The sequence below is a fragment of the Sarcophilus harrisii genome, chromosome 3 (genome assembly GCF_902635505.1).
Source record: "Sarcophilus harrisii chromosome 3, mSarHar1.11, whole genome shotgun sequence".
NCBI lineage: Eukaryota > Metazoa > Chordata > Mammalia > Dasyuromorphia > Dasyuridae > Sarcophilus > Sarcophilus harrisii.
Genome location: NC_045428.1, coordinates 551,355,197 through 551,363,601, shown reverse-complemented (window position 1 = coordinate 551,363,601; position 8,405 = coordinate 551,355,197).

Below are 8,405 nucleotides of genomic sequence, written 5' to 3'. Positions count from 1 at the left end.
CATGCCTATAAATGATGGATTGCTTGTCTTAATGAATGGAGAAAGGGTATAAGAGAGCAAGATAATTTGGAAGTCAAATTTTAAAATGTAAAGAATATTATCAATAACAAAAAATTAACATAAAGAAAAGAAACTGGTGGCATAGCATGCCATTTATGGCTATTTGAATCTGTTCTCATGAACTGAAATGATATAAGGAACAGTTGTCCTCAGGTGTTGGGAGAAAATGTTTGAATTTTAATTCTTGCTATGTTTTTATAGTAATATTCCCTTATAAAATCTAATTCATAATTATTAAATGGAACTGGTGACTAAGAATGGGAGAAACACTTGTAATGGGAAGAGGAAAAGCCTAATGTAATGGGAAGAACAGCACATGGATTCACTGGATCTATGTGAGAATCCTTACTCTCTTACCTGTAGGAGTCATGGAACTTCTCCGAAGCCTTTTTCTCTTCTGAAAAATTGGAAGGTTGAGAGAATTTATAGTGAAAATAGTACTAGGTATTTCTCCAAGGATCTTTCCAGTTCTAATAACTGTAATCTTCCTTTCCTAACTCCATAAGAAATAGTACTTTGAACTGGGGACATAGCTGAGGGGCAAATTTCCCAGGACCCTGATCTCTGTTGTTTTATAGGCCTTGGGCAGTAGGGGAATTCAGAACACTTACAGGAACTTCCAGTCCACAGCTGTAAATATCAGAAACAGGAAGATCTGCCCTGGGCATAACAGAGTCACAGAGGCTTCCCACCAGGATTCCTCACAATTATCTAGAAGGGTGGAGGAGGAGAAAGTTGTTTTATTCCTAAGGCTGTTAAGAGGGAGTGGAAATAGCCTTAGATTTGGAGACATAAGATCTACTAAACTGCATGATCTTGGGCAAGTTATTCACCACCCTAGCCCTTCCATTGTCTCCTAGGCTGAATGTGCACTTGGTGGTCACCTCACAAAGATACCAAAAATATCTTTAAAAGTCCCTTACTATGTACATTAGATTAGTTTTTTTCTCTAAAAGGCAAGGAAACTGCTGCTTGGTTGGTCCAGAAGGCTAAGGCTCATTGAAGTCAAGTTATAATAGGTCACTTAAGGACATAAACAAAGCCAGCCATCTCTATCAGCTCAAGTCCCCATTACAAGTCATAGAAATGAGAGTTTAAAATTGCTCTGTTTGACCACAGAGGAAAGAACTGGGGTACTAGTAATTGGTAGTCCTTGTATAGAGGTAGGTTTCAAGGTGAGAGAAAGGAATAAGTATTTATATAATGTCTACCATTATCAGGTACCTTTCTAAGCACTTTTTAAAATAAATATTTTCTTATTTGAAACTCATTATAGTCTTGCAAAGTAGGTGCTATTATTGTCTATATTTTACAGTAAAGAAAACCTAAGAAGAATTAAACGACTTGTCCATGGACACACAGCTAATACTTATCTGGGGCTGGATTCAAATTTCCTGATTTCAGGGCCAGCATTTTTATCTACCAACTAACTCGGAGGGGATATAAAAAAGTACTTCATAACTCTTTAAATTTGTGTTTATTGTTGTTGTTCACAGTCATTTTTAGTCATGTCCCTCTCTTCTCAACCCCATTTGGAGTTTTCTTGGCAAAGATACTGGAGCGGATTTGCCATTCCTTCCCCAGTTCATTTTTACAGATGAGGAAACTGGTCAAACAGGATAAAGTGACTTGTCCAGGATCATGCAATTGGCAAGTGTTTGAGGCAAGATTTGAACTAGGAAAAGGAATCTTCCTCATTTTATCCACTGTGCTACCTAACTGCCCACCGATACATGTAAGATAGGCAGTTCCTCTTGGGAAGGCCAAAGGACTAGCTCCTCTTAGAGCCCAAGTGTGGAGGAGGCTCATCTCCTAATCAGACCTTCTTTTGCTCCCTCCTCCCCATTCAGGAATTGGGGCTGCCCTTCAAACCCATTCCTTATGTACTTTTCATGTTCCATCTTTCTCCACTAATGTCCCAACCCAACCACCCACCTCTCCTTTCAATAGAATGTAAACTACATGAGGGCAGGGGCTATGTTTTTCCTTTGTATTCCAAAGCCAGTCTTACCTTCCTTTCACTTAGCTGAATAGTACTATTGGCTATTCTATTTTGGGGGTATTATATTTTCTAAGACAAAGTGAGGAATTAAAGCCAGATGAGGCTGGTCTGTAAAGGCTTTGCGGAGGAAGTGAGTATCTAGTAGAACTTTGAGAATGTGGGGAGTAGAGTTTAATAAGGGAAGGGATGTCTCAGAAACTGGTGTGTTTGGAAGATAGCAAATCCATCGGGGATAGGGAGGATAAGCTTGTGTCTCTCTAGGCAGAAGTGGAATCACCTTTACAATAGGGGATCTAGTGATGGAAAACTATAAAGTCCATGAGTCAGAATTAAAGGTCTTCAGACTTGGAGCTGGAAGAGATTGAAGGAATTAGGAATATTAAGCATTTATTAAGTACTCGCTATGAGCCAGACCTAACAGAAACTAAGGAGGTCATTAAGTGCCCCAAATCTTACATCTAGGCCCAGAACCTAGCTCTCCTATTATTAAAAAAAGAGTAAGAATTTATATAGTGCCTACCATGTGCTAGATGCTGTGCTAAAAACTTTATAAACATCATCTCATTTAATTCTCACAGGAATCCTGTGATACCACCAAAAATTTACATTTATATAGAGCTTCCTATGTGCCACATACTGGGCTAAGCACTTTATAATTATTATTTCATTTGTTCTCACAATAATAGGCAATGATAATAATAGCTAATATTTATATAGCATCTACTGTGTGCCAGGTAATCTGCTAAGCATTTTATGAATATTATCTCTTTTCATCCTCACAATAACCCTACAAAGTAGATTCTGTTATTATTCTTCCCCCATCTTACAGATGAGGAAACTGAGGTTGAAATCTCAGTTCTGATCTGTCCTAGGATCAAAGAGCTAGTAGAGGTCTGAATTTGAACTCAGTTTGCTTCTATTATTATTAGAAGCTACTAGGTGACCAGTGGATTGAATGTTCAGACATGAATTTAGGAATATCTGAATTCAAATTGGTTTTAACCACACTGTCTAGCTGTGTGACGCTGAACAAGTTACTTGAACTCATCTTAGTTTTTTTATCTAGAAAATGGAGATAAAATAGGTTATTGTGAGAATAAAGTGTGATATTTGTAAAGTACTATGTAAATATGAGCTGTTATTATAGATTTCTGAATCATCTGGATTCTAATGCTTTACTTTTAAAATATTCATTTATTAATTAACTTATTTATTATATATATATATATATATATATATATATATATATATATATATATATTTTCTTTGAGTTCCAAATTCTCTCCCTCTGGCTTCTCCTCCGTCTACTGAGAAAGCAAACAATATGATATCCATTTTATATGTGAAGTCATGCAAAACATATTTCCATATTATTAAGGCTTCACTTTTACTGTGGGAAATGAGAAAATGATATGGAAAAGGAAGTGTGGTAGGACTGGGAGGGGCAGGGTTCATCCCTCAGAAGAAAAATGAGGAGTTATCTGGCTCTGTCCCCAAAGGGTCTGCTTTTCCCACAAATCCCTTTGGCAGAAGACCCACCCCTTCCAGCTCATTATGGGATGAGACAATATATGTGAAGGTATTTTTTAATCCCAGAGTACTTGTAAACAATGATTAAATATGGGGGGAGGGGAAGAGAAGAGGAGGTAAGAAGAAAGTTCCTGGATGAAACTGTTTTACTTTACAGTGACTGCCATTCAGACAATTTTTTAAAGCTGCAGGAGACCATTGGAATCATGGAATTTTCGGTCCTTTTATTTAAGGCTCTCAGAAAGGGAAAGTGATCAACACAATGAAAATCATTGAGCTAGAAAGTGAAAGTCCTGGGAATGGAATGGGAATGTCTCTAATACAAGAGTTCTTGTAACTAATGCTCAGTTTCCTCCTCTATAAAATGGGTATAAGAATAGTGCATTACTTACCTTATAAGGCAGTGATAAGGAATCACTAAGTGTTGTAGATTTATAAATAGGGGGAGCCACAAGATCATAGATTCGGAGCAAAAGGGGACTCTGATGTTCATCAACTTCAATCTTCTTTTTCAGAAGAGGATGCTGAGTCCCAGAAAGGGTAAGGGAATTGTCCAAGGTTTCATGGTTCATGTGTGTGATGATGATGATAATAATAAAATTATTTCACCTGGATCCAACTTTTTGTAACCTTGTTTGGGATTTTTTGGCAGAGGTACTGGAGTATTTGCCATTACCTCCTTCAGCTCATTTTATAGGTAAAGAAACTGAGGCAAACAGGATTAAATAACTTGCCCAGGGTCACACAGTGTTTTGAACTCGGCTTCTTGTCTCCAGGCCCAGTACTCTGTCCATTAACTAGTACTTTAATATTTTCATCTTTGTAAAGCACTTTACATAAATTCTCTTGTTCTTCTATTCATAGGGCAGGTGGGAATTGAGTCTAGTCTCCTGACTTCCAATTCAGGAATTATTATCTATCTGTAAAATGAGAGGCTTGATCTGGGACGTGATGATCGAGTCTCATGAATTAATGTCACAGCTCCTTACAAACTATGGCTCTTGGTCTATTGTTCCTGCGGCCCTTGGGTGAAGAAGGGGAATTCCCTCTCTTGGGTTTGAGGGATTTTCCCCTTACATTGTCTGTACATGCTAAAGGTTTCAGATTTCATCTGCTGTTATTCAGACTGCCAGGGACCCTACATGTATCAACCTTTCTTGCTCTCCCCCTTGCAAGATCTCCACAGGATTGACTTTCCCTTCCTCCTTCCCCCACTAACTCCAGGGTGACTTCTCTTCACAGAGGCTCCCAGACCTTTGATGCCTTCGAAATAATTTTGCATTGTACTTATAACCCTGGGCATTTTCTGTCTTCTCCACCCCCTTCCCAAGCTCTTTGGATGAATAACATGTTCCAACTTCACTTTTCTGAAAGAACTTGGGTGGGGTCATCTCCAGGCAAGGACACCTCACCTTTTTCCCAGCAGAATTGGACCGAACCCCAAGGGCCTGGCTGAGACACAGAAAGTCCTTCTTAACCTGTCTTCAGTCTCCACCCCACCCCCAGCTGATGAGTGGAAGACCTTGCCAAGGGAAGCTCAGATCTCAGGATGCCTTTGGTTCTCACGGAGAACAGGAGGAGGAATAGTCCTGTTGGACTGCCCGGGAGAGGATTCTGTGATTAAAGAAGAGGGAAGTCCGGAGAGGAATAGGAAGGGGCAGGAGCTCTCAAGCCAGCCTCTTACCTCCTCAGGCTGTATTCCGAGAAGTGTTGTCCAGAATGGGTATTGCCTCAGTCTAATTGAGAACTATTAGAGACCTTAGCTTTAAAAGGTGAAAGTCTAGATGGTGCAGTGGATAGAGCAGTAGCCTCTAAAGGCAGGAGGATCTGAGTTTAAATCCACCCTCAGACACTTAACACTTCCTAGCTGTGTGATCTTGAGCAAGTCATATAACCCCAATCTTGCAAAAAAAACAAAAAAAACAAAAAACAAACAAACCCAAAACCCAAAAAGTTAAGGTCTCCTACAGCATCCAGGGCCATTCTAATCATGCTGATCTATTATATCTGACCACTGGATCCAGATAGCTCTGGAGGAGAAAGTGAGTCATCTGACTTTGCACAGCCCTCCTTTACTTAAATCCAATTCACTTGCATGTCAAGGTCCTCTTTGAGAAAAATAAGTCCAGGTCTCCCTTGCCTGTGCCTGGGGAGGCCACAACTAAAGGCTGTGGTTTCATTGGTTCAGAGTACTACTGACAAAGGACAGAATGGATTTTAGAGGGCAACTAATTCAATCCCCTTCTTTTATGGTTATGGATGCTGAGTTTTAAGAGTGGACTTTGACAAGCTTTGCTGCTACCAGACAACAAAGAATCTTCCAGCTTATGTCTTCCGTAACCAAATAAAGGAACTAGAGATTTTTAGTGTAGAGGTGAGAAGATTTAGGATGGGCCTAATAAATTATCTTTAAGTATTTAATAGCCTCTTGTGTGCAAGAGGGATTTGCTGTTCTTGGTCCTTAAGGGCAGAAATAAGAACATCAGGATGAAGTTCCCAGATTTAGAATTGGGGCCATTTTAGTCCAAATCCCTTTCATTTTACAGATGAGGAAATTGAGGCTCAGGAAAGATAAATGATGAATTGTGTATCAGGTAAGACTTGAACATAGGTCATTTACCTTTAGAATGAGCATTCTTTTAGAGAAAATTTTCTGACTATAAAGTTGTCCCACATTGGAGCGGGCTGCTTTGGAAAGTAACGGGACCTCATAGTAGAGATTTTTCAAGCCCGTCATTTGTTAGGTGTCTTGTGAAGAAGAGTCTTATTTACAGAAGGACCCCTGAGATCCCGCCCACCTCTGAGATCGCTGTTATATGAATTTGAACACTAGCAGATTTGTCGAAAGTTACATATTTCTATTTATAACACGTTTTCATTTTGGGCTAAAACCCATTAATGAAATGTTTGATCTTGTTCCAAAATATCTTTCTATGGTTCTCTTGCCCTCCCCACCCAGTCCCTTTCAACAAGTGGGCAGGCATGAAACAAATGGCATCAATCTGAATCTCAAGTTATAATGATGTGTTTCTCTTACATTGGAAATAACAATCCAGAGTCACTGGATTATGGAGTATGTGAAGGGGTGTAAAGGGTAAGAAAATTGAAAAAGTAGGAAGGGTGTAGGATGTGAAGAAATTTAAATGCCAAACAGAATTTTATAATTGATACTGGAGGTAATAGGGAGCCACTGGAGTTCGCTGAGTAGATGAGTGACATGATAAGACCTGAGCTTTAAGAAAATCATCTTGGAGGCTAAATGGAAACTGAATTGGAGCAGAAAGAGACCACATCAGCGACTATTAGAATAATCCTGCTAGTAGAGAGGGGGTAGTGGGGAGGGAAGGAGAAAAATTTGGATTTCTAGGTTTTGCAAAGGTGAATATTAAAAATTATCTTGCATGTACTTGGAAAAAGCTATTATTATAAAAAATGAAAATTCAAAAAATTTAAATATAAAATACCCCAAAATAGAATAATCATGGGGTGAGACAATGAGAACCTGCACCAGGATGATAGCAGTGTGAGAAATGCAAAATATTCCAGAAATGTTTTTGTTTAATCATTTTTTAGTTGTGTCCAACTCTTTGAGGCCTTATTTGGGGTTTTCCTGGCAAAGAAACTGGAGTAGTCTGCCATTTCCTTCACAAGTTCGTTTTACACATGAGGGAACTGAGGCAGAGTTAAATGACTTATCTAGGATCATACAGCTGCTAAGTCTCTAAGGCTGGATTTGAACTCAGTCTTCCTGATTCCATTCTCAGCACTGAATATTCACTACGTCATTACCTACCTGACCTCATTAGCAAAGGTAAAATTGGCAGAATCTGGCAAGTGATATGAAGGTGAGGGAGTGAGGAGCAGAGGATGACATCTAGGTTTGGTGGTTGGGAGATTAGAAATGTCCTCAATAATAGAAAAGTTAGAAAAAGAGAATGGTTTTGGGGGAAAGAAATTGAGTTCAGGGTTGGACGTGTTAAGTCTGAGTTTTCTATGGGATATCTAGTTTGAGGTGGTAACTGAAGATCAGGAGAGAGGTTCGGGCTGGATTAGTAGATCAGAAAATCAGAGGTATAGAGATGATAGTTAAACCACAAGCTCCCTTGCTTAACCTTTTCTTTCAAGACAACCAAGAGTGACTTGCCCAGGTCTAAGTAAGCGACTAAGGTTGCATTTAAATTCAGGACCTCGGGACTCCAGGGTCTGTGATTTATCCACTGCACCAGATAATTGCCTAACTTGTTTAACTTTTAAAGCCCTTCACAGCTTGCTCCAACTTACCTTTCCAATCTTATCATACATTAATCTTCTCACATTCAAACTGATCTTGTGCCACTTCTCATCTCAGGGACTTTGCACTAGCTGATCCTCATATTTGGAATGTTCTCGCCTCTTGTTTTTGTTAGAAATCTTTATTTCCTTTAAAAAGTCCACCTTTGTCTGATCATTTTCTCTGTCTCCTCCCCCCCCCCCCCAATTATTTTCCTTGTACTTATTTTGCCTATTTTACAGACACTTATTTGTGTCTGTGAGAAGAGAGACAGGTAGCTATGGAATCACAGGGATCTTCTCACTCCCTGCATTAGAATTTTCAGTGGCTCCCTATTGCCTACAGGATAAACTCCAAATTCTCTTGATACCACAGTTGGGTGGCACCCTAAATGGAAGTCAAATGGGCCTGGAGTCAAGAAGAGTGGAGTTCAAACTTTGAAATTAGGCTGATCAGCATAATGACTGCCCAGCATTCCAGAGGGCTGACTATGAAACCTACTACTCAGTTCCTGATAGAAGGGTGAAAAATGAGGGCAGGAGG